This window comes from Mirounga leonina, unplaced genomic scaffold (assembly GCF_011800145.1).
Source record: "Mirounga leonina isolate KUSES-001 unplaced genomic scaffold, KU_Mleo_1.0 Mir_53, whole genome shotgun sequence".
In the NCBI taxonomy this organism is placed as follows: Eukaryota; Metazoa; Chordata; class Mammalia; order Carnivora; family Phocidae; genus Mirounga; species Mirounga leonina.
In genome coordinates this window covers 62,937,648-62,964,521 of record NW_023270807.1, presented here as the reverse complement: position 1 = coordinate 62,964,521, position 26,874 = coordinate 62,937,648, and positions in this window count along the sequence as shown.

Sequence of the window (26,874 nt, the reverse complement as noted above, 5' to 3'; positions counted from 1 at the left end):
ACGAACAGTGTTGCGGTGAACATTCTAGTACACGTCTCCTCGTGCATTTACTTTTCAGAGTTTATACCTAGTTATGGAGTTGCTGGGTCATGAAGATACATTCATTTTCAGCTATACTAGATAGCAAGAACTGATTATTTTAGTCAACTGATTTATTGGCGTTGACTTCGCTGAGCCTCCAGATTGCTGTTGGATGGATTTTTGAGGTTTCTTAGCAAGCACTGGCATTTATTAGAATCAGTGTGCTACTCCATTTCTAAATCCATGCTCATGTACAGTGGAATGACTGGAATGAATAATTTATAATTATCTGCAAGAACAAGAGCAGGGCAGACCTCTGCTAGTATTTTTGTGAGGGAGTACTTCGGAGTCATATTTGAAAATAGTCTTAAGATCTCAGAAATGTGAATGTGTCATGTCCCTTTAATATTCAGGAAATCTCTCACCAAATATCGTAGTTAAACAAACAGAGTCAAACAGCTTTGGCATGAAATCACCAAAACTAGTTTACACGAACCTCAGCAACAGATGGTGTGACATCCCCAGGAAGACAGACTTTGTATGAGAACGTATGAGAACCAAGCGCAGAGAGCAGACAATCCTAATCCTGGTTTTAGTACCCAGAGTTTTCCTGTTCTTCTGGTATTGCTTTTGAACAACTTTGCTGAGTTTGGTTGCAAATAGCGACCTTTATCAAAATCAGCTAGTTCCTTGGGTCAGATTACATATGGTCCTCTCCTGTGTTTACAACGGTACTTTTGTGTCTAAAAACCTCAGTACAGACTTAAATAGACATTAAGGGAAGGTATTTGATCTGCTTTCAGATGGCTCGGTGTTTTGATTTTCTGACAAGAAGTTGGCGGTATTTCTCTTCTATCCTGGTCATGTTCTATACTAAGCAGCTGCACTAGATACAGTTTTTAGATGAAGTATTTGTCATATGGTCCTAGCACCAGTGAAATTTTTTTTTTTTTTTTTTTTTATACACGCTGCAGTTCCTGTCTTACACCACGGTGTCAGGCAATCCAAAGTTCCACAAAGTTTCTGCTTGTGTTCTTATTTTAAAAGAAAAGGAACAGGATTTCTTTTAGATTGCATTTTCTATTTTGGGTGGAAATATTTTCGCTGTTTTGTTCCAGTCCTGAGAAAGAAACGAGATCGCCTCTAGTTAAGTGTTCTTGGCTAGCCAAGTGAATCTTTTCAGATTTTGGGTCCCTGGCATGCATGATCGGGCCACTAGTTTCTTTATGAGCAGCTACCTTCTGGGAATGAAATGGAACTGCTGAGAAAATGTAAAACAAAATTCCAATATGGAAAATTACCCCACAAAGAAGTGACTTGTAAACTAAGATATGATGTCACCACCTGATTTTTCATAATTGCATTTGTGATTGACTCTGTGTAAAGATCTTCTTTTATGTTTTTAAAGGCTTTGCTCTTTTTTTTTTTGACTCTTCCTATTTTATTTTATTTATTTATTTATTTATTAAAGATTTATTTATTTATTTGACAGAGAGAGACACAGCGAGAGAGGGAACACAAGCAGGGGGAGTGGGAGAGAGAGAAGCAGGCTTCCCACCGAGCAGGGAGCCCGATGCGGGGCTCCATCCCAGGACTCTGGGATCGTGACCTGAGCCGAAGGCAGACGCCTAATGACTGAGCCACCCAGGCGCCCCGACTCTTCCTATTTTATAAACAATGATTACAAATAAAAATGATCGATGATAACAAACTATAAATGCAACCATGAAGAATGACATCTAGGAAACTTTCCTGCATATTCTCAAAATTTGTGTTTCAGAACCATTCTTGAATGACTCATACAAGCAAATGTCCCAGACAACAATGATAAAGAGAAATCTTGAGGAAATCAAAATAAATGAGCAAAACTTCTCTTTTTTCCCAGAAAAAAATTTATACTGTGGTGAAATAGGCACAACATAAAATCTGCCATCTTAGGCATTTTTAAGGGTATAGTTCTGTGGCATTAGGAACATTTACATCGTTCTACAACCTTCGCCACCATTCATCTCCAGAACTCTTTCTTCTAGCAAAACTGAAACTCTACCCATTAAATGATAACTCCTTACTCCTGCTTCTCTTCCTCTAGCCCTGGGCAAAGCACCATTCTATTTTCTGTGTTTATGAATTTGACTATTCTAAGCTCCTCACATAAGTGGAACCATACAAAAACTGTCCATTTGTGACTGGCTTATTGCATTTAGCATAATGTCGTCAAGGTTCATCTGTGCTGTACCCATGTCAGAATATCCTCCCCTTTAGAGTTTGACTCAAGGGCGCCTGGGTGGCTGTCGTTAAGCGTCTGCCTTCGGCTCAGGTCATGATCCCAGGATCCTGGGATCAAGCCCCGCATCGGGCTCTCTGCTCAGCGGGGAGCCTGCTTCTCCGTCTCCCACTCCCCCTGCTTGTGTTCCCTCTCTCTCTCTGTGTCTCTCTCTGTCAAATAAATAAATAAATAAAATCTTAAATAAAATCTGGCTCATACTCCATCGTATGCATATACCACATTTTGCTTATCTATCTACGCACTGATGGACATTCGAGATGCTTCTAACTTTTGACCATTGTAAATAATGCTCTCGTGAATGCGACATGCAAACATCTATTGGAGTTCCTGTTTTTGGTTCTTATGGGTATATACTCAAAGTGGAAGTGGAAATGCTGGACTGTGTGGTAGTTCTATGCCTTAGTGTTTTCCATTTCCACCAACAGTACATGGCAGAGTCCCAGTTTCTCCATATCCTTGCCAACACTTATTTTCTCTGTGTGTGTGTATGTGTTTAAAAACAGCCATCCTCCTGAGGATGAAGAGTCATGGAAATCTCTAATGTCAACACATGGATGGATATATTATCCTCGTGAAAGACATTTAGTTTGCTTTTAGTTTTTCACCGTGTAAACAAAACTATTATCAGTGAAATCTTTGTGTGTACCTCTTTGTGGTTGTGGCTGCTGATACGCTTGTATTATATTACCGACAGCTGAATGGCTGGATTAAGGGTATATACATCCATAATGTTCCCTGCCATGTGTACTCTGAGACTGTCTAACCTCCACACACTAAAACGAAGAGCAGATCTTACCAATAAACATTTTTATTTCGCCAATATGATGGTCAACAAGTGATAACTCATTGTTTTTATTATATTATTTAGTTTCTGGGGAGAGTTAATATATTTTTATCTTTCTACTTTAACCCCCATTCAAATGGATTGAAAATTGCAGATTAGTGGGTCCACCCCAAATCCTCAGCCTAATTACCAAAAGGATAAATAGATACTACACAGGCAAAACCAACACATTTTTATAGTTTTACTTTTCACATTTTCATATTTGATTCATCTAGAATTTATTTTAATCATTGAAAAGTTTTCAAATGGTTGGCTAGTTGTCACAATGTTATTTACGGAGTAGACCATCTTTTCTCCACCCATTTTAAATGCCACCTTTATTATATTTTAAACTGTATACACTTGACTCTTTTTTGGAGTATGTGTTTCGTTCTGTTGAATTGTCTGTCAGGGTCTTGTGCTAGTATTATACTGTTTTAATTACTGTAGCTTTATAATGTATTTCAATTGTTGGTAAGACAAACCAGCTTGTTTTTCTTTTCTTTTTTTCCCCAGACATTTCTTGCTAGTCTTACATGTTTATTCTTCTAGAGAAGTAATTTTCAACGTTGGCAGTACATCATAATCACTCCAGAAGCCTTCATAAACACTGATAACCCTAGCCTACTCCCAGAGGTCCCAGTTTGATTGTTCGGGGGTACCGTCTGGGAACAGAGGGCTGTAAAACCTCCCCAGATGATTCTACTATGTAGCCAAAGTTGAGTACCACTTCACAAAATGAACTTGAAAACTATTTTGTACTATTTCTGTTATTGTTTTGATCTGTGTTGTATTGAATTATAGCTTCATTTAGAGGTAATTGACACCTTTATGATACTATGCCTTTCTGTTTGATTCAGTTACAATTCTTTGGTTGAAAAAAATCAAAAACAGACTTTGGCTGACTTAGCGGAAAAGATAAACTAAAGGAATTTCTGAAAGGTTTTGAGGTGGCTCACAGATGTGAAGGGAAGCTGAAGGAGCAGATTTGGGGATGAAAAGAAGCAGAGCAGATACAGGGACCTGGAGCCAGTCCACTCAACTTCATTCACATCCCTTGTTTCCACCAGCTTTCTCTCTTTGAGGCATTTTGCTCAAATTTCAGATTCTGAAAGAGAATGCAGTGATCCTTACTCTGGTAGCTTGTCTGTCCCTTGGCTAGAGATGGGCAGGACACCTTGGGTGATAGTCCCAAGAAACCTGCACACAATGAGCAAGGAACCCAGAGAAAGGGACTCAGTATCTGTTCTAGAAACATGGGCTGGGATTTGGGGGGACAAAGGCAGTAAGAGGGAGGAGGATGAACAAAATGGATGTGGTACACATGCATGAGCATGGCGTTTCTCTTCATTTATTTTTATTTTCTTTGGTGTTCCTTGGTGTTTTATAGTTTTCGTATTTAATTTGCAGATTACTTATTTAGCTTCTTTCTCTTTTATGTGTCTTTTTTCTTTTATTTTTTTACTTGGTTGTTGTTAGCATAGAATAAGTTTTGTGTTTTTCTTTTAATTGAGCTTTATTGAGGTGTAATTGAGAAAGCTTTGTTTTTATGTGAATCTGACCACATAATAGAACTTTCTAATGATTCTAACACCTAACGATGCTAACAAGCCTATCGTATTTTCTGAAAGTGACATCATCTGAAAATGACAATCTTGTCTCTTTATTTCCAATAGTTTATACCTCTTTTTTCTTTTCTAATTGTTTTAGCCAGCACTTTTACAAGATTAAATAATAGAGTACCTTGCCTCGTCCGTTATATTTATGGAAATGATTCTTATATTTTATTATTAAATGTCTCACCATAATAAATACATAATTTTTCATATTTAAAACACCCTTATAAACCTTGGTTTTAAACTGGCAATTGAGGGGTGCCTGGGTGGCTCAGTCGGTTAAGTGTCTGCCTTTGGCTCAGGTCATGATCCCAGGGTCCTGGGATCAAGTCCTGCATTAGGCTCCTTGCTCAGCGGGAAGCCTGCTTCTCCCTCTGCCTGCCGCTCTCTCTGCTTGAACTCTCTCTCTCTGACAAATAAATACATAAAGTTAAAAAGATAAATTGGCAATTGATGTGAAATTTTATTTATTTATTTATTTATTTATTTATTTATTTATTTATTTATTTTTAGAGTGAGAAAAAGAGCACGAGTGGGCGGGGGGTGGGGTGGGAAGGGCAGACGGAGAGGGAGAGAGAGAATCTTTTTTTTTTTTTTTTAAGATTTTATTTATTTATTTGACAGAGAGAGACACAGCGAGAGAGGGAACACAAGCAGGGGGAGTGGGAGAGGGAGAAGCAGGCTCCCCACAGAGCAGGGAGCCCGATGCGGAACTCCATCCCAGGACCCTGGGATCATGACCTGAGCCGAAAGCAGTCGCTTAACCAACTGAGCCACCCAGGCGCCCAGGAGAGAGAGAATCTTAAGCAGGCTCCACACTCAATGTGGAGCCAGACATGGGGCTTGATCTCATGACCCTAAGATCATGACCTGAGATGAAATCAAGAGTGATGTTTAACTTACTGGGCCACCCAGGTGCCCTGATGTGAAATTTTTTAAAATGTCTTTTGGAATCTCTTGAGATGAGGTGATTTTTCACCTTTAAAAATTATGATGAATTTTATTAATATAATATGTTGAACCATCTTTGTATTTTTAAAATGAACTCTACTTGATCTGGTATATTATTTTTTTAATCTAATGCTGGATTCTGCTTGGTAATGTTTTACATAAAATGTTTGCATAAAAAACATTTGCATCAATATTTATACTTAAGATGTTTTTGAGTTTGAGTTGTAATTTTTTTCCTAACTTTGTTTTCACTATTATGCTGGCTGTCAAAAATATTTGGAAAGCTTACATTCTTTTACTATGCTCTGAAATGGCTTAAATAGCATAAGAATTATCTTCACAATGATTTCAAGGACTGCACATGTGAAATCATCTGGACCTGGAGCTTTTTTTTTTTTAAGGTTTTATTTTTAAGTAATCCCTACACCCAACATGGGGCTTGAGCCCACAACCACAAGATCAAAAGTCACATGCTCCACCAACTGAGCCAGCCAGGTACCCCTGGACTTGGAATTTTTAAACTGCTTTGTTGGGGGCACCTGAGTGGCTCAGTCAGTTAAGCGTCTGCCTTCAGCTCAGGTCATGATCCTGGGGTCCTGGGGTCGGGCTCCCTGCTCAGTGGGGAGGCTGCTTCTCCCTCTTTCTCCTGCTCGTGCTGTCTTATTATCTCTCTCTCTCTCAAATAAATAAAATCTTGAAAAAAGATAAACTGCTTTGTCAAGATTCTCCATTCCACACTCATCTGTAACATTTATTAATTCATTTATTCTTAGAAAATGTTTAGTTGTATTCAGATTTTGTATATATTAATCATGTTAAAGTATTTATCTACAATTACTTTTAATGTCCTCTCTGCCTGTGCCTGTTTCCTTTTTGTCTTCCTAATTTTGTGTATTTGGGATGAATCTGATTTAAATGTCCCCGGTATGACACTACTGAAGGACTGTTTTGGTGGGTCCTTTGTGAGTGAGGTTTCTTGCAGAGTTGCCTAAAATCTTATTGAACCCAATTTCCATCTCAATTTAGAACAGTAACATTTAGTGTCTCATAAAATGTTGCTCTTTTTGAATTTGTGAATAACTTTTAGTATTTATGAAAATAAAGTCTAAATATTCCTGACCAGCATTAGACTCATGTAAGATAGGAACAGTGACCAACTAGTTTGCCTCTCTTGTGGTTTCAAGGTCAACCCTAATGGGGGACAAGCCTATTTGGATAGATGGGGTCTCATGTTAAGAATGCACTCTTCAGGGGCGCCTGGGTGGCTCAGTCGTTAAGCATCTGCCTTCAGCTCAGGTCATGGTCCCAGGGTCCTGGGATCGAGTCCCACATCGGGCTCCCTGCTCAGCGGGAAGCCTGCTTCTCCCTCTCCCACTCCCCTTGCTTGTGTCCCCTCTCTCGCTGTGTCTCTCTCTGTCAAATAAATAAATAAAATCTTTTAAAAAAAAAAAGAATGCACTCTTCAGGGATGCCCCGGTGGCTCAGTCAGTTATGCATCTGACTCTTAGTTTCTGCTCAGGTCATGATCTTAGGGTTGTGGGATCGAGCCTGGCATTGGGTTCCGTGCCCTGCCGGAATCTGCTTGAGATTCTCTTCCTCTCCCTCCCCTTCTGCCCTGCTTCCTGCTCATGCTCTCTCTCTCTCACACATAAATAAATAAATAAATTCTTTAAAAAAAAAAAGAATTCACTCTTCATAGTATCAGGAAAAGGCTTCACCTGCCTGGTTCTAGTAGTATAAAGACAGACCTATTTTTTTAAAAAGATTTTGTTTTTAAGTAATCTCTATGCCCAACGTGGGGCTTAAACTCATAACCCTGAGACTGAGAGTCACATGCTCTACCAACTGAGCCATCCAGGCGCCCAAACCTATTTTTTAATTAAATTTTTTCATTGAGATGATTATAGATTTATATGCAGTTGTAAGAAATAATGCAGAGTGATCCTGTGCACAGTTCGGCCAGTTTCCACAATGATAATATTTTGCAAAACTATAGTATAGTATCACAACCAGCATGTTAACACCAATTGTATCACATTTCCCCAGTTTTGCTAGCACTCATCTGTGTGTGTGTGTGTGTGTGTATTTAATTCTTTGCAATTTTATCACACACATAGACTTGCATATCTGCCATCACAGTCAAGATACTGAACAGTTCCGATGCCAGAGGGATGCCTCATATGGCTTTTCATAACCACACGTCCCTCCCCTGCCCCTCTTCTTGTCTCTATCCCCTGGCAACTGCTTATGCATCTGTCCTCCATTTCTGAAATTTCATTTTAAAATGTTACATAAATGGAATCATACAGTATGTAACCGTGTGGGATTAATTTTTTTTTTTCTGATCATAATTCCCTGGACATTGGTCCAATTTGTTGCGTGTACCCATAGTTTATTCCTTTTTATTGCTGAGTAGTATCAAATGGTGTGCAGTGATTCCAGTTTTTGGCAAAACCTTTATAACAGAGGCTGGAGACCAAACATTGAGTGGCAATTGTCTTAGGATAAGAGCTCGCCAGTTTAATGATTTGGGTCTGCAACCAGACTTTGGAGAATACAATGATATACACATCTCACCCAATCTCAAAAATCTAAGAAAGTGCTCAGGAGGCATTACAGTTAAGACCCAGTCACAATCATCTGGGTTCCTGGAAAACTCCGTTTTTGGACTGAGAAGTAGTCGTCAGACTAAATTTATAGCAGAAGACTGAAGCTTGACAGGTTGTCTTGGTTCAATGCCTGGATAACAGGAAAAGGAGAGTTCTCGTCTCCAAATGTCAGAACCTTCCAGATGGTCTTGATCAAAGCTCTTCATAGAAGAAGGAACTTTCTTCCAACAGAGTTTAAGTGACTTGCCTAAGGTCAGTCAACTTTATTTTTTTTTCCTGAGCCAACGCTATAAACAGTTCTGACTACTTGAATATATGGCTCAGTCTTCTGTTTTGCAAATAGGGTCAGCTGGATAAATTCTTGGGTCAGGACTCTGATGGATCCCATCCCCGAGAGGATCACATTCTTATCCCTGGCAGGGTCACTGACCATAGAGAGGTGGAGTGCTCTGTGTTTCACGCAGCCCAGTTCATACCCCCACCTCTGGTTTGGCAGCACAGACAGTTCCCAGAGAAGGGGGAGGACAGGTAGGGCCAACAAAGATCACAGTGTATACATCAATCATAAAGGTTTGGATATGGCCCGGAGTAAATATTTTAAGCCATATGCACTCTTGGTTTTCAGATAGGAACATTGTGGTTGGCATTTTAGATAAGGAAGCTGTGATGTAGAGAGGCTGCTTGGTGCTTAGATGGAGTGTCATGGAGGGATGGCACATTCTTGGGCCCTTAGGTTCCAAACTCTTTTTTTTTTTTTTTTAAGATTTTATTTATTTATTTGACACAGAGAGAGAGAGAGAGCACAGGCAGGGGGAGCAGCAGAGGGAGAGGGAGAAGCAGACTCCCCGCTGAGCAGGGAGCTTGATGTGGGGCTTGATCCCAGGACTCCAGGATCATGACCTGAGCCAAAGGCAGATGCTTAACCGACTGAGCCACCCAGGCTAAAAAAAAAAAACTCTTTTATTTTAGTACACACTGCTCATCAACTCAGGGATACTCCTTTTTTTGTTTGTTTGTTTGTTTTGCTTTATTTAAATTCAAGTTAGTTAACATGTAATAGATTATTAATTTTGGGGTAGAATTTAGTGATTCATCAGTTGCATATAACACCCAGTACTCATCACATCAAGTGCCTTCTTAATGCCCATCACCCAAACATCTTATCCCCCCACTCATCTCCCCTCCAGCAACCCGCAGTTTGTTCTCTGTAGTTAAGAGTCTCTTATGGTTTGTCTCCCTCTCATTTTTTTTTAAAGATTTTTTATTTATTTATCTGACAGAGAGAGAGAGAGCACAAGCAGGTGGAGTAGCAGATAGGAGGGAGAGGGAGAAGCAGGCTCGCTGCTGAGCAAGGAGCCCGCCGGTGTGGGGCTCAATCCCAGGACCCCGGGACCACAACCCGAGCCGAAGGCAGTTGCCTAGCCAACTGAGCCACCCAGGCGCCCCTCCCTCTCAGTTTTTATCCTATTTTATTTTTCCTTCCCTTCTCCTACGTCCATCAGTTTTGTTTCTTAAATTCCACATGTGAGTGTAATCATATGGTATTTGTCTTTCTCTGACTGCTTTATTTCGCTTAGCATAATACCCTCTAGTTCCATCCACATTGTTGCAAATGGCAAGATTTCATCCTTTCTGATGGCTAATATTCCACTGTGTGTGTATGTGTGCGTGTATATATATATATATATATACACGCACACACCTTCTTCATCCATTCATCTGTCCGAGGACATCTGGGCTCTTTCCATAGTTTGGCTATTGTGGACATTGGTGCTATAAACATTGGGGTGCACGTGCCCCTTTGAATCACTATGTGTGTATCCTTTGGATAAATACCTAGTAGCACAATCGCTGGGTCATAGGGTAGCTCTATTTTAAAATCTTAAGGAACCTCCATACTGTTTTCCAGAGTGGCTGCACCAGCTTGCATTCCCACCAACAGTGTAGGAGGGTTCCCCTTTCTCTGCATCCTCGCCAACATCTGTTGTTTCCTGAGTTGTTCATTTTAGTCATTCTGACCGGTGTGAGCTGGTATCTCTTTGTGGTTTTGATTTGTATTTCCTTTCTGAAGGTTATTCTTACTGCATAACATTAGTAATTACTTACTGAATGCTTACTAGACACCAGCACTTTTTTTTTTTAAGTTATCTCTACGCCCAACATGGGGCTCGAACTCAAGACCCCTGAGATCAAGAGTCACATACTCCTCTGACTGAGTCAGCCAGGTACCCCTGATAGCAGCATTTTTTGTTCTAAGACCATATTTTAAATTTTTAATTGAAAAATTTAAATATAACTTTGATTTTTTAAAAAGAAATTTACATATTTTTGAAAGTTAAATAGTTCTATGGGCTTTATTATGAAAATAGTCTGGTCTTCTCCTTTCCCATCCCTAATTCCTTTTTTTTTTTTTTAAAGATTTTATTTATTTATTTGACAGAGAGAGACACAGCAAGAGAAGGAACACAAGCAGGGGGAGTGGAAGAGGGAGAAGCAGTCTTCCCGCCGAGCAGGGAGCCCGATGCGGGGCACGATCCCAGGACCCTAGGATCATGACCTGAGCCCAAGGCAGATGCTTAACGACTGAGACACCCAGGCGCCCCTCCTTTTTTTTTTTTTTTTTAAAAAATTCAATTAGTCAACATATAGTACATCATTATTTTCCGGCCCATCCCTAATAGCTATCAAGAATCAAACACTTTCAACTTTTTTAGTTGTTTTTTAGCCATTTTCCCCTGGGTTTCTAAATGACGTGGTTATACAGCTATTTCTTGATATTTTAATTTTGGATCTATATTGGCTTCTTTCTACAAAGGATGAGGACTTGGCCCTTTTGTAGCTTTTGTATTTCCCCCATTGTTCCCTTTCAACCTCCTAAGAATTAACACATGCTTTTTAAAAGTATATTTAGCAGACGCTTAACTGACTAAGCCACCCAGACACCCCCTTTTTAAAATATTTTATTTATTTAAAAAAGTATATTTAGCAGTTCTTTCTTGTGCATTTTTCCCTATAGAGTGTTAATTGCTTATACTCTGTAGTAGGTTTTTTTTTTTAAGATTTTATTTATTTGACAGAGAGAGACAGTGAGAGAGGGAACACAAGCAGGGGGAGTGGGAGAGGGAGAAGCAAACTCCCCGCTGAGCAGGGAGCCCGATGCGGGGCTCGATCCCAGGACCCTGGGATCATGACCTGAGCTGAAAGCAGATGCTTAACCGACTGAGCCACCCAGGAGCCCCATTTTTTTTTTTTTAAATAAAAGACTATATGAGAGATAAAAATTTTAAAACTGTGGAGGCCCCAAAATGTCTATTTTCTATCCCACACTTGATTGATAAGTATTCTGGGTGCAGTTCTAGTTTGGGAACTGTTTCCTTTTAAATTGTAAAGGTATTGTCCTTTGTCTTCTGGGTTCCAAAGAAGCCTGCTGTCACTCTAAGCCCTGATTTTTTTGTATGTGATTTGCTTTTTTCTTTTTCTTTAGAATCTTTTTAGGGTCGTCTCTTTATCTTTGGCAGGATATGGGATATATAATGTATATTTTGAATAAGTAACAAATTCACATTGTTCAAAATTCAAAAGGGTATCAAAGGGTGTGAAGTGAAAATCTTCCTCCCACTCCTGTGTGCTAACCATTTAGTCTCCTTTCCAGAGGCAACCGGTCTTAGATATTTCTGAGGCATCCCTGCAGAGATATTCTGTAATATATATATTTACACAAACAGATTGTATTTTCCAAAGATGACTCTGTGGTATATTTTATCCCACTTGCTCTTTTTACAGTATGACATTGGTACTTTTCCCGATGAGAACAGTGTTTATTATGTCCCCCCCATCTAGATGGGGGGACCTTTGTGACTCTCTCAGCCAATAGAATATGGTGGTATGGACCAGTTTCTGGACCCAGGCCTTAAGAAAGTGGCAGCCTCCTTGTCTTGCCTCTTAGGATACTTGCTATTGAAATCTAGCCACCATGTGAGAAAGCCCAGGCCACAAGGAGAGGCTACACGTAGGTAATTTAACTGAGGGCTCCCGCAAAGGTTCCAGCCAACAGTGAGCATATATCACCAGACCTGTGACTGAAGTCAGCAGATGATGTCAGCCTCCAGGCATCAAGTCCTTCCAACTCTTCTCTGCCCAAGTCCCGGAGGCTGTGGCAGAGCAGAGACAAACCGCCCCTGTGCTCTGTTGGAAATCCTGACCCACAGGACTTGTGAGCATAACCAAATGGATGTTTTATTATGTTTTGGGCTGGTTTGTTACACAGAAATATAACTAATACACACATTCTATATCCTAGTCTGTGCCTTGTTTTTTTTTTTTAAAGATTTTATTTATTCATTTGAGACACAGAGATACAGAGAGAGAGAGAGCATGAGCAGGGAGAGAGGCAGAGGGAGAAGGAGAAGCAGACTCCCTGCTGATCCAGGAGCCAGATGCGGGGCTCGATCCCAGGACCCTGGAATCATGACCTGAGCTGAAGGCAGACGCTTAACCATCTGAGCCACCCAGGCGCCCCATGTGCCTTGGTTTTAAAACCAATATGCCTTCTAGGGCACCTGGCTGGCTCAGTCAGTGGAGAATGAGACTCTTGATCTTGGGGTTGTGAGTTTGAGCCCCATGTTGGGTGTGGAGATTACTTAAATATAAAAATCTTAAAAAAAATAAAATTAAAAAAACTAATATACTTTACATTTCAGTTCATAAACTACACAGACCTCATTCTTTTTCAGCCTTGTATAGTATGCCAGTTTATTTATTTATTTATTTATTTTGTAAAGATTTTATTTATTTATTTGACAGGGAGAGACATAGTGAGAGAGGGAACACAAGCAGGGAGAGTGGGAGAGGGAGAAGCAGGCCTCCTGCGGAGCAGGGAGCCTGATGCAGGGCTGGATCCCAGGACCCTGGGATCATGACCTGGGCTGAAGGCAGACGCTTAACGACTGAGCCACCCAGGCGCCCCAGTATGCCAGTTTATAGGTATACTATAGTTTACTTAACCTATCTTCTATTGATACAGGTTTTTAAAAAAGTTATCCATTAAAACAATGCTGAAGAGAATAATATTATACACAAGAATTGTTACATGTGTTTATGTATAGGAAAAAAATATGGAAGTAAAATTTCTGGCTAAAAAGCAAATGCATTTTTATTTTGAGTTATCTCTACACCCAGCGTGGGGCTTTCTTTTGTGTTCTCTCACAGATAAATAAAATCTTTATTTTTAAAAATTATTTTATTTTATCTTATTTTACTTTAAGATTTTATTTATTTATTTGAGAGAGAGAGAGAGAGAATGGGGGAGGAGGGGTCGAGGGAAAGGGAGAAGGGGCTCTATTCCAGGCCTTTGGGATCATGACCTGAGCCAAAAGCAGACACTTAACCTACTGAGTCACCCAGGTGCCCCTAAATAAAATCTTCAAAAAAAAATTTGTTAATCTCATAGGTGCAAAGGTGTCTCAATGAGATTTAATTAATATTTCTCTAATTAATTAAGTTGGTCATTTTTTCATATTTTAAGGGCCATTTAAAATTCCCTTTATGTGAATTCTTGCCAATTTTTCTATTAAGCTATTAGTTTTTTTCTTATTGTTTTATAGGAGCTCTTTATGTTTTAGAAAGAAGAACCATTTATTTTAATGTGAGCTGCAACTAATTTATCCCATTGTTGTTTGACTTTTGAATTTGCTTCTGGTTCTCCTTGATGATTGAAATTTCATGATAACTTGCCATAAGCCCATCAATGGTGAACTATTTTTGTTCTGATAAATAGTTATGTTATTCCTTTTTTTTTTAAAAGATTTTATTCATTTATTCATGAGAGACAGAGAGAGAGAGAGAGGCAGAGGGAGAAGCAGGCTCCCAAGGAGCAGGGAGCCCGATGTGGGACTCGATCCCAGGACCCTGGGATCATGACCTGAGCTGAAGGCAGACGCTTAACCATCTGAGCCACCCAGGCGCCCCAGTTATGTTATTCCTTTAATAAAGTCCTCCCTTTAGTTCCTTCTCTTCTGTTTTTCTGGAATTTCTCTTAGTTGGATTGTAGTCTTCTTGGATTTTCCTTCTGCTTTTCTTTCTTTTTTTTTAAGATTTATTTATTTATTTGAAAGAGTGAGCACCGGGGGTGGAGGGTGGGTGGTGGTGGTAGTAGGAGGGGCAGAGGGAGAGGGAGAGAGAGTCTTAAGCCGGCTCTGTGCTGAGTGCTGAGCCTGATGTAGGGCTTCATCCCACAACCCTGAGCCAAAACCAAGAGTCAGTCTCTTAACCAAGTATGCTTCCCAGGCGCCCCTCTTCTGATTTTCTTTTTTCTTTTTTTCATATTTTCCATTATTGATAGAAAATACATTCAACTTTATCTTCTGATTTGTTGTGTTTTTTTCATTTTGGCTAATTCAGGGTTTCAAATGCGGTTATTGTTTGGTAGGATTTTGTTTAACTTAGCGCTTTTGTTAAAAACAAAAACAAATATGGGGATTAACATAAGAATAAAATTAAAAAAAACAAAAAACAAAACAAAAACAAAAACAAAAACAAAAACAAAAAAACCCAACTTAGTGCTGTTGTTACCTGTAATCGTTCTGCGACCGGTGATCTTTCACTAGTGAATATTTTATTTTTCAGCCATATAACAAAAATTCACAATGATGGTGCAACTCTGTGTAGGGAACCTGAATAATTTCATAGGCTTATGTATTTTTTGTGGCTGATATGGTTAGGGTTACATTATGTGTGTCGCTGTGTGACCTATTATTTTAAGTTTGATTAGACCAAGGATTTTCTACAACGGGGTGTCTCTCTGTATTATGTGTGGAAAGTCTGCTGGCTCCTTTCGTCTCCCTCCTCTCTTCATGTTTCTCTGCATTTTCCTTTTCCTTTCATGTCTTGAGCTTTAGTTTCACCAGATGACTATGGCAAGGTGGGGGGGGGGAGCAGATGATTCTTTGGAGGGTGAGAAGAAAATAGTAAAATATTAATGTATATTTGTTTTTATCTAAAAATACAAAGGTATTATGCCTTGCTTATATTCACCATACGGTTCAATCCCTGGCCCTCTCACTTGTGTGGAGTTTGAGCAATGGTGTCCCTTGTCTGGAAGCATCCTGAGGAAAGCGTTCCCATGTCAGAAGAGCCCCAAATCAGAGGGTGTGCGGTGGCACCCTCTTGTCCTCCAGGCCGTTTTGACCTATTGTAGTTTACCTGAGCACAGTTTCAGAGATTTATAGATTCTGTTTTCTAACTTAACTAAAGTGTCCACCTGGTCCATGCATAAGTGGCTAAAGAAGATTCCTGTGAAGAAATTATGGTTGACGATAGAGCTGATAATGCAAGCTCAGGAAAGCATGAGAGTGGTCAAGGGGACCCCTTCTGTGATCCTTATCTGAACTCTGTCAGTTCATGTGTTCCTGAGACATAACTTCCTATAATTTCAGAGAAAACTTGGGAGACAGTTCAGTCTCGCCACCTTGGCCAGTGATCTTCTTTCTGTACATGACATTATTTTTATAGAACTTTACTATTTTCTTTTTTTAAAATTTATCTATCTATCTATCTATCTATCTATCTATCTATCTATCTATTTGAGAGAGAGTGTGCATGCGCACCTGCATGAATTGGGGGAGGGGCAGAGGGAGAGAATCCCAAGCCAACTCCCCACTGAGCGCAGAGCCCAAAGCAGAGCTTGATCTCACAACCCTGAGATCATGACCTGAGCCAAAACCAAGAGTCGGCTGCTTAACTACCTGAACCACCCAGGTGCCCCAGAATTTTACTATTTTCAATTTCAGAGATTGATCATATCTGACATCCCCCCCCAATTCTGGGTCTCACTCCTGCCTGTTCACTAGCATTATTTAGTAATATGGTTTCTGTAGAATGCCACGTCATGGACAGAATGGTCCCATATTAACATACTTTTTTCAATTAGGTGAAACATTGTATTTTACTTATTTTTTATTTTTTCATTAAAAATAAATAGGCTCCAGGGGCGCCTGGGTGGCTCAGTTGGTTAAGCGACTGCCTTCGGCTCAGGTCATGATCCTGGAGTCCCGGGATCGAGTCCCACATCGGGCTCCCTGCTCGGCAGGGAGTCTGCTTCTCCCTCTGACCCTCCCCCGTCTCATGCTCTCTCTCTATCTCATTCTCTCTCTCAAATAAATAAATAAAATCTTTTAAAAAATAAAAATAAATAAAAATAAATAGATAGGCTCCACACCAAACATGGAGCTTCAACTCATGACCCTGAAATCAGGAGTCACATGCTCTATCAACTGAGCCAGCCAGGCAGCCTTTAAAACGTTATATTTTAAAAATTATTATTTAAAGTAATGTATTTTCACTATAGAAAGTATAGTTACTCAAAAGGAAGAAAATAAAAATGAATTAAAATCACAGTACTTGGAGGTAGTCGCAGTTGACAGTCTTTTCTATTCATAAATATACCTTTCTTTTTTTCTTACAAATGGATTTTATTATACATCCCATTTTATGAACCACTTGAAAATTTTTGGGTAGTAATCCATCTATGGATTAGCTAAATTTAAGCTACTTCAAAATTGTCTGTAGACAGTTGAAAGGCTAAAAATGTCTTCCTTAATCCAAGTTTCATGCTTAGATTTTCTTTTATTAATTTTCATAACCTTTTGCTCTTTTCGTGGAGAAGAAAATAATGTGTTATTCATTTGTGTGTTCCATCAGTATTCTCAGTCTGGCAATTGGCTTCTGGGAAAGATTTCAGAGTCTTTCGTGACCACAGTAATCTCTGCTTTATGATGGAGCCAGGAAGCCCTGCCAGATGCAGAGAAATGCAGAGTGAGCAAGAGCGGCTCTGCGGCAAACTTCTGCTTGGCTTTTCCTTTTCCATTCACTTCTAATCTCATTATGCTCATGACTCACCGTAGGCTGGGCACTGGACATTTGTCCAAAACAAGGAGAAAAACAAAGGAGAGTGGGAGATGGTGACCAAACATCTGGGTGATGCGGCATGCCTACCTAGTAGGGGCAGAAGGAAAGCAAGTCTTTTGAATGAAGTTTAGGTCTGCAGAGGTAACTGTGACCTTGCTTCCTTTTGTTTAATGGTTTTATTTTTTCTTGTAGACAAACCGTGTCCCAATTATTATGTTTTTGAGAAGGCAGCGGCTATGTCTTATTCATCCCTTGGATCCCCATATCCCCCAGGACCATGTCTTTTACCTAGTAAACACTCAGTAAACATTTGTTGTTGTTTGTGTTGATTATCATGATAATAGGGTAGCATGCACTACACATGCAATATGGAACCTAAAAAAAAAAAGGTGGATTTGGATAATTAACAGATGATGCCATTGTGTACAAAGAAAACTCAAGTGTTGACGGATATTTGCTGGAATTGATCAGAGAATATAGCCAGGCTGCTGGATGTGTAGGTAAGAGTCAGCTGATTTTCTATGAGGGTGTTGTGGCCTAAATGGTGGTTTCCAGAAGATGTGTCCATATCCAAATCCCCAGAACCTGTACAGATTATATAGAAAAAGAGCAAATAGGGGCGCCTGGGTAGCTTGGTTGGTTGAGTGTCTGCCTTTGGCTCGGGTCATGATCCCAGGGTCCTGGGACCGAGCCCCACGTCGGGCTCCCTGCTCTGTGGGGAACCTGCTTCTCCCTCTGCTCCTTCCCCCTACTCATGCTCTCTCTCTCAAATAAATAAATAAAATCTTAAAAAAAAAAAGAGAGAAAGAGTGAATATGACCTTATATGGCGAAAGATGTGATTACATTAAATATTTTGAGAGGAGAAGCATATCTTGGATTATCCAGGTGATCCCTAAATTCAACGACAAGAGGGAGGCAGAGGGACATTAGACGCCCAGAGAAGGTGGGGTGAAGAGGAAGGCAGAGATTTGAGATTGGAGTGATGGCCTAACTGCTGGACAGCCACCAAAAGCCAGAAGAGGCCAGCAAGCGTTCTTCCTTAGAGCCCTGGGAGGGAGCATGGCTCCACTGCATTTTGTATTACTAGCCTCCAAAACTATGAGAGAATAAATTCATGTTATTTTTAAGCCACCAAGTTTGTGGTGATCTGTTACAGCAGGCTCAGGAAACTAATACAAGAACACACAGAAGAACAGGGCACTGTGGTTCAGGGCGTGTGCTCTGGAGGCGGACTTCCTTTCTTCAAACCTGACTTCGTCAGTTCCTCGCTGTGTCACGTAGGGCATGGGATGTTAACGTCTCAGGTCATGGAGCAGGTAGTGTGAGTACCATGCAAGTAGACCTGTGTCTGGCTTAGAGCGAACGTGCACTCCACGTTAGTTATTGTTCTCATCATCATCATTAATACAATTGTTATCATCACCAGCAATGGTGAGAAAATACAGCTTGAAAAGGCATTTAACATAGTAGTAACAAATAAAAGGGAGGGAGGGAATAAATATAATCACTAAGGTCTTGATGTGCCAGGTCATAAAACTTCCTGGAAAGATATTAAAGCAGTCCCAAAAGGGAGGGCTATATTATAGTCATTGATAAAGATGCTCAATAGCATAAAGATGTCAATTCATGCAAAATTAATGTATAGTTTTGATGCCATTCTAACCGAAATCCCAGTAGGTTTTTGGTTTCTTTTTAGAGAAACTTGACAGCTGATTCTAAATCTGATGTGGGAAACAAATATCCCAAAATAGCCACTACACACATAAAGAAAAGGAATCAAATATATATTTTGTCCATACCCTAGAATACTATGTGACAATGGAAACAAACACGATACTGGAGATGGATCCCATACTCATGAAATCAAATTGAAAAAATTTCACAGGCAAACTTTTAAGCAGGCAAAGCTAAACGAGATGTGCTTAAGCTATTAAGAACAGTGAGAGTTATTATTACAAAACGCAGACCATGGTAACCGTAGGCGGGCAGGGCATGCTACCGAAGAGAGTCGTGGAGGAGTCTTCCAAGGTGTTTGACATGTTCCGTTTTTTATGCTGGGCTTGGGGCCCAAGAATGTTCATTTTCTTATTATTCCTCAAACTGCTTTTATCTTTAAACTTTATATTAAAAAATCCTTTAGAAAGGGAAAGAAACACCGAGTGATACTTAATTTATGCTTTCATTACAGGAAGGCTTTCATGGAGCACTCTTATTTCATTGTGTCTCTGAGTAGTTGCAGTTTTATAACTACCAAAATATGACCTTCCACTTTTCTCACTTCAGCACGGTCATTGAATTCCCCTCCCCCACCAAGGTCACGTGTCCATATTCCTGTAATTATTTCATAGGACGCACTGCATTGCACACAGAAGCTATCCAGCTACGGGGCGCCTGGGTGGCTTAGTCGGTTAAGCGGCTGACTCTTACTCTCAGCTCAGGTCTTGATCTCATGGTCGTGAGTTGAGGCCTCCATGCTGGGTGGGGAGCCTACATGAAAAAAAAAAAAGGCTATCCAGCCAGGAAGACATATCAGAAACTTGGGAGACTTTAGAAAATTCACTGCCCACCCTACCCTTCATTTGATAAGCTTCTCTGGGGAACAGAAAGGGACATGCCCTCTTGCTTTTCTCATCCACCTTGGCGGAGAATCACTGCACTGTGCTGAGGGATGACCATTGTATTAGCTCTGTGTGAAAAAAAGAAAGTGTTGAAAGTGTTGAGAACCAGTGATCTAAAAGAAAGGATGGTATTCTTTTCCCCTAAAGGTTTTCTTTTCTCTAATGGATTTTAGATTGGAGCTGAGTCTCAACTCTGCAGTAGAGAAATTTGATGTAGAACTTGAGGGCAGTTTCTCAGCCTGGAATATGAGAAGGGTTATGAGTCAATGCCCACAGGCAGAATCAGATAACCCATGGGGAGAATAGGTTACTTTCCCTGTGGAGAAATCTCACAGTGTGTGGAGACAGGTGCACTAGAAGGGGCCCCTGGAGACTTTATCTAGTGACCTGATGTCTGGATATTGCTTTGACTGCTCATAAGCAAGAGCTCCCCAAACACAGACAGTTCAAAACCCTTGTGTCCCTGTAGCAGCAATGATTCTAGTCACAGCCAAGTACTCAGAGCCAACTGAATTGCCAGTGAGGCCATTAAAATATTGGAAAATAAATGCTAGCATTTATGGAATCCCTAGCCCAATCCCCAATATTATGTATTCCCTCCAATTTGAAAATCCAGCATTTTAAAAATGAAAACAAAACCAAGTACAGAAACATTAAAAAAACCCCATATTTTTATACTTAAACTTTATATAAATCCAAGGTTTTTTTTTTTTTCTTTTTGCACCAAGACATAAATATTTTTTAGGCTTAATCATGAGAACAGAAGATTGTTCAATTGCAGAGCAGCATTAAGGAATGAATGGAATTTATTGAATTTATCTTCTGTATTTTACTTTTATGCTGCTAGGTAAAGAACTGACAGGTTGAGAAAGTTATTAACTTCTCGTGTGTATTAAAACAACACTTGAAGGCAACTGACTTTAGATAAGACAAAAATAATCATTATAGCCTGTGATGTTACTTTAGTTTAAATCCAGGCTGCCCTGAAGCTCAAATAGAGATAAAGAGCAAGGGAAGGATGAATATTTTCATTGAAGTCGTAACTTCAAATATTGAGAGGCTCTTGGGAGGTTATCCAGTCTATTCTCAGTCTTTGACAGGATTATAGTTAAATCAGCTCAAGCAGATGGCAATCCATCTTATTTCTAAAATTGCCCACTCAAGAAATTCCACATGATTCTCTCCATGGTTCTTTCTATAACCTTCCCTTTCTTTTCCTTTCTTTTTTAAATCATCCGTCACCATACAAAGCTAATGCAATATTACTGACTATATTCTTCATACTGAACATTATATCCCCTTGATGTATTTATTTTATAACTGCAAGATTATACTTCTTGCTCCCTTTCACCCCTGTTGCCCACCCTCCAACCTCTTGCCTCCTAGGGCAGCAACCAATCTTCTCTCTGTATGTGTCTGGGTTTTGTTTTATTTGTTTTGTCAAATGCTTTTTCTGCATCTATTGAGATGATCATATGGTTTTTATCCTTCGTTTTGTTAATGTGGTATATCATATTGATTGATTTGCGAATGTTGAGCCATCCTTGCATCCCTAGAATAAATCCCATTTGATCATTGTATATGATCGTTTTAATGTATTATTGAATTCAGTTTGCTAATATTTTGTTGGGGATTTTTGCATTTATGTGCATCAAGGATATTGAGCTGTAGTTTCCTTTTTTTGTAGTGTCCTTTTCTTATTGGTATCAGAGTAATTCTGGTCTCATAAAATGTGTTTGGAAGTACTCCCTTCTCTTCAATTTTTTGGAAGAGTTTGAGGGTAGGTATTAAATCTTTGATGTTTGATAGAATTCACCAGTGAAGTCATCTGGTCCTGGACTTTTTTTTTTTTTAAGATTTTATTTATTTATTTGAGAGAGAGAATGAGACTGAGAGAGCATGAGAGGGTCAGAGGGAGAAGCAGACTCCTCGCCGAGCAGGGAGCCCGATGTGGGACTCGATCCTGGAACTCCAGGATCATGACCTGAGCCGAAGGCAGTCGCTTAACCAACTGAGCCACCCAGGCGCCCTTGGTCCTGGAATTTTTCTGTTTGTTGGGAAAGTTAATCTCCTTACTAGTAATTAGTGTATTCAGATTTTCTGTTTCTTCATAACTCAGTCTTAGAAGATTATAAGTTTCTAGGAATTGGTCAATTTCTTCTAGGTTGTTCAGTTTGTTGGCAGGTGCTTGTTAGTAGTCTCTTATGATCCTTATATTTCTGTGTATCAGTTGTAACTTCTCTTTCATTCTGATTTTATTTCTTTGAGCTTTCTCTCTCTCTCTCTTTCTTTTCAAAGAACCGGCTCTTAGTTTTATTGATTTTTTTCTATTGTCTTTTTAGTCTCTATTTCATTTATTTCTGCTCTGATCTTTGTTATTTCCTTCCTTCTACTAACATTAGGCTTTATATGTTTTTCTTTTTCTAGTTCCTGTAAGTGTAAAGTTAGATCATTTATTTGAGATTTCTCTTATCTCTTCAGGTAAGCCTGTATTGCTATGAACTTTGCTCTCACAACCACTTTCGCTGCATCCATAGATTTTGGTCTGTCATATTTCTGTTTTCACTGTCTCTAGGTATTTTTTAATTTCTCTTTTGATTTTTTTCTATGACTCAGTAGTTGTTCAATAATATGCTGTTTAATTTCCATGTATTTGTGGTTTTTCCAGTTTTCTTCTTGTGATTGATTTCTAGTTTTATACCATGGTGATCAGAAAAGATGCCTGGTATGAAAGAAAAAAAGAGAAAAGATGTTTGGTATGATTTTAGTCTTCCTGAGTTTATTGAGACTTATTTTGTGGCTCAACATGTGATCTTTCCTGGAGAATGTTCCATATGCACTTGAGAAGAATGTGTATTCTGCTGCTTTTGTATGAAATGTTCTGTATATATCTATTAAGTCCATCAGGTCTAATGTATTGTTTAAGGCTGATGTTTCTTTATCGATTTTCTGTCTGGATAATCTATTCATTGATGCAAGTGGGGTATTAAAGTCCTCTAGTATTATTATATTGCTGTCAACTTCTCCCTTTAGGTCTGTTAATATTCGCTTTATAAATTTTGGTGCTCCTATGTTGGATGCGTAAATATTTACAAGTGTTATCTCTTTTTGCTGTATTGACCCCTTTGCCATTGTATAATGCCCATCTTTGTCTTTTATTACAGTCTTTTTTTTTTGAAGTCTATTTTGTCTTATACGAGTATCGCCACCCCATCTTTCTTTTGGTTTCCATTTGCATGACACATCTTTTTCCATCCTTTCATTTTCAGTCTGTGTGTCCTTACTTCTGAAGTGAGTCTTTTGAAGGCAGCATATAAGTGGGTCTTGTTTTTTTTTTTTTTTATCCCAACTTACTTTACTTTTAGTCCTCAGGGGATATGTGCGTATAATAAGGGAACATATAAGGCAGCATGCATATGTCCCCCACCACCACCATCACAAAGGGGACAGAATTATCTTTTGCTATCTCTGATGATTTGTAAACAATACCAAATCATATACCAATCCCTTGTTCCTCTGCATCCAACGTCACAAACATTCTGCTTGTCTAAGCAAACTCTTATCCTTGTTTCCCTCAATTGCTTCCTTTTCCTCCCATTCAGAATTTCCCAGGAGGGTTTGTAGAAGAATTTAATGCCTTGGGAATAGGAAAAGCAACCCTGCCTCAGCCCATTGGGATTTGTCAGCACCACGGACAGTAACTCATAAAGGAAGCCTTTTGTGAGGGTACATCTTACCAGGTGAGCAATATCTTTGAAGGACTTTCTCAACATATTCCCCTTCTTTTCCTAGCCTTCTACTTTTTAAGGTAAATCACTTTAATTTCTTCAACGTCAATAGAAGCAGAGGAATCCACAACTCAGTCGTCTATGGACTTACAGGCCCAGGCTGACAGGAGGTAGACCGATCTAGGCTTGCTCAGGTCAGCTCATCACTTGGCCCTTGGGTTCAGGGAACAAGTACAAAAGACACAGTGCAGAAGGATGGAGTAGGCAAGAAAGGTAACTCCTCCATTTCGTCTCTTGCAGATGCCTCTATTAATTATATTTCACCAGGGGTTAGTGTTCCCCCAAATATGCCATTCTTCACGGTTCCTGTTTTCTGGTTAGCAAACATTTGTTTTATCTTTAAATCTATCAAAAACTAGCTCTGCAGTCTTGGCTACGTCACCTAAAATTTCTGTCTAATCTTACGGATTTCACAATACTTCTCAAATTTTTAAATGCGTGCCAACATGGAAATTATCCAACAGATACATTTGCACATGTGTGAATGACACATACATAAGGTTGCTCATTAAAAACAGATTGGAAACAATGTAAAAATCCATCACTACAAGACTGTTCAAATAAATTATACATTTATACAATCGGATACTATGAAAATGTAAGAAAGAGGAAGTTCACTACATACTGGTATGAAAGATCTCCAGAATATATCATTAAATGAAAAAAGGTTAGGTTCAGAACAACGTATTTGTGTAAAAAGGAAGAAAACTGTGTGTAGCTAGGTATGCTTGTATAATCATACAATCTCTCTGGGGGGATATTATAGGAAACAGGGCAATTGTCTCCAGGAAAGGAAACTGGGTAGCTGGGGTTGCGGGATGGAGGGGGGTTGATTTCTGTGTACCTCTCTGTGCCTTTAAAAAAATTTTTTTAAAAGTAAACTCTATATGCCCAACATAAGTTTTGAACTCATGACCTTGAGATCAAGAATCACAGGCTCTACCGACTGAATCAGCCAGGCACCCTGCTTTATGTGTCTTTTGAATTGTGAGTAATGTGAATATTTTAGCTATGTGGAAAAGAATACATTTAATAAAAATGAAACAAATTACCCATGACTCTGTTTCCTCATTTGTGAAACGGACATAGCCATACCCATTTGATTGTACTGAGAATCAAATAGAATGATGTACGTAAAGGTGCTTTGAAAAATACAAATGTTCTTCACATATAATCTTTATTTTGAGTATTTTAATAATATATGGACACTCTTTAAATTCTCCATGTGCTTCTTAGATTTTGGAGTGCAGAACTGGACATAATACTGAAATAATGATGATATAAAGTAAATTAAATATTTGTGAAGCATTTTAGAGTTTATTAGTGTAGTTCAGCTACTATATAAAAGGAACTTTATCCTCGGCTTCCTACTGCACTTTTTCTCTTCCTGCAGGTCAGGATAATTTTTGCCTGTAATAATTGGTGCTTCCGAGCTGCTTCAGCAGAGGGTGGAACAGCTCGGGTGGCTGGCAAGGTCCTAATGAGATCAGTGAGGAGCTGGTAGAAAACTGCCTCGTCGGAGAAAAGAAGGGGAACAGCTGGAGCATTAAAAAGCCCATGTAACCCACTGAGACGCTGGACTGGAAATTCCGTTGTTTAATATTTAGAAGGAAGAAACACTATACGTTACTTTCTGGGAAAAAAAATCCTCTGGGTCCTGTACAACACATTTTAAAAAGTAATAATAAAAGCCAGTTTAGAGGGCTTTCTTGTCCGTCTTATAAGAAAGGAGATTTGAAAGGGGGGTAGCACATAGTATCCCAAAGAGATGTGTTAAAAAAAGGAACTCCAGCTTTCCACATTCCAAAGGTGTCCCCTGAGACCTTCTACACCTCATTAAATATGTGAACAAGCACGAGACTCAGAACCTCTGTAGGGACTCCTGGCCCTGACTGGGAGAAAAAAAACATGATGAGAGATTTGTAGGTCTTTGTGAAGTGGACCACAGTTTAACAGAAAATCAAAATAAAGCTCCTTGGGTGCTACCAAGGGAGAAGACTATAAAAGAGGAAAATAAACTCACACTTTCAGTTCAATTTTTTTCTCCTTGGGAATATATATATATATTTTTCTGCAGTTTATGCCAAAAAATTTCATTTATTTTCAGAGTGTCTCCTCTGTTTTTCATTCTTCTCTTCCTCTACTCTCTCTTCTTCTACCCCTTCTTTTCTTCTTCCTCTTCCTCTTCTCCTTGTCCTGCTTCTGTATTAGGAGTTGGCATACTTTTTTGGTAAAGGGCCAGAAAGTTAAGTATTTTGGGCTTTGTGGGCCATGCAGGCTCTGTGTCAACTACCCAACTGACTTTGTCATATGACAGTGGCCACGGACGATTCAGAAATGAATGGGTGCAGCTTTCATTGGGAATGGTGTTCCTGTCACCCTTTCTTTACAAAAACCACAGGTTGTAGCTTCTCTGCCCCTGTTATGTGTTGTGATAGTTTAAATAAAGCACACAGAAGATAGATAGTCATCAATAAGTGTTTGGGACAACAGGTAGCTATCTGAAAGGAAATAAATAGGCATCCTTGCCTCACACTTCCTGAAAAAGATCAAAGATTTAAATGCTAAATAATACACAACACCAATAGTAGAAAAGAATATGGGAAAATTATTTTAACACCTCAAAATAGGAAGGGTGAAACCTTTCTAACTATTAAATAAAATTACTTTAAAATGATAGATTCAACTACATTAACGTTTGCATAAAAACTATAAGTGAAGTCATAAGACAAGCTGCGAAAATATTTGCAACTCATGTCACAGACAATGGCATAATGTTCTTAACATATTGATTTCTACAAATCAATAAGAAAAATAAACAACCATCCACTAGAAAGATGGGGAAATGCCATCACTAGAATCCATAGAAAAGGTAACACAAAAGTTGTTAAATATTTTTAAAGAAATGTTCTACATTATTCATAATAAAAGACAAATTCAAATTATACTTACATATGAGTTATCACATATCAGATAGGCAAATGTCCTTATATGTGATAAAAAATTGTGTTGGTAAGGCATCTTTATATGGTTTGTGATAATACAACATCTGTAGAGGGCAATTTGGCAATAGCTGGCAAAATATGAAATGAATATATATATATATTAAAGATTTTATTTATTTGTCAGAGAGAGAGAGAGCACAAGCAGGGGGAGTGGCAGGCAGGCAGAGGGAGAGGGAGAAGCAGACTCCCCACTGAGCAGGGAGCCTGATGTGGGACTCGATCCCAGGACACTGGGATCGTGACCTGAGCC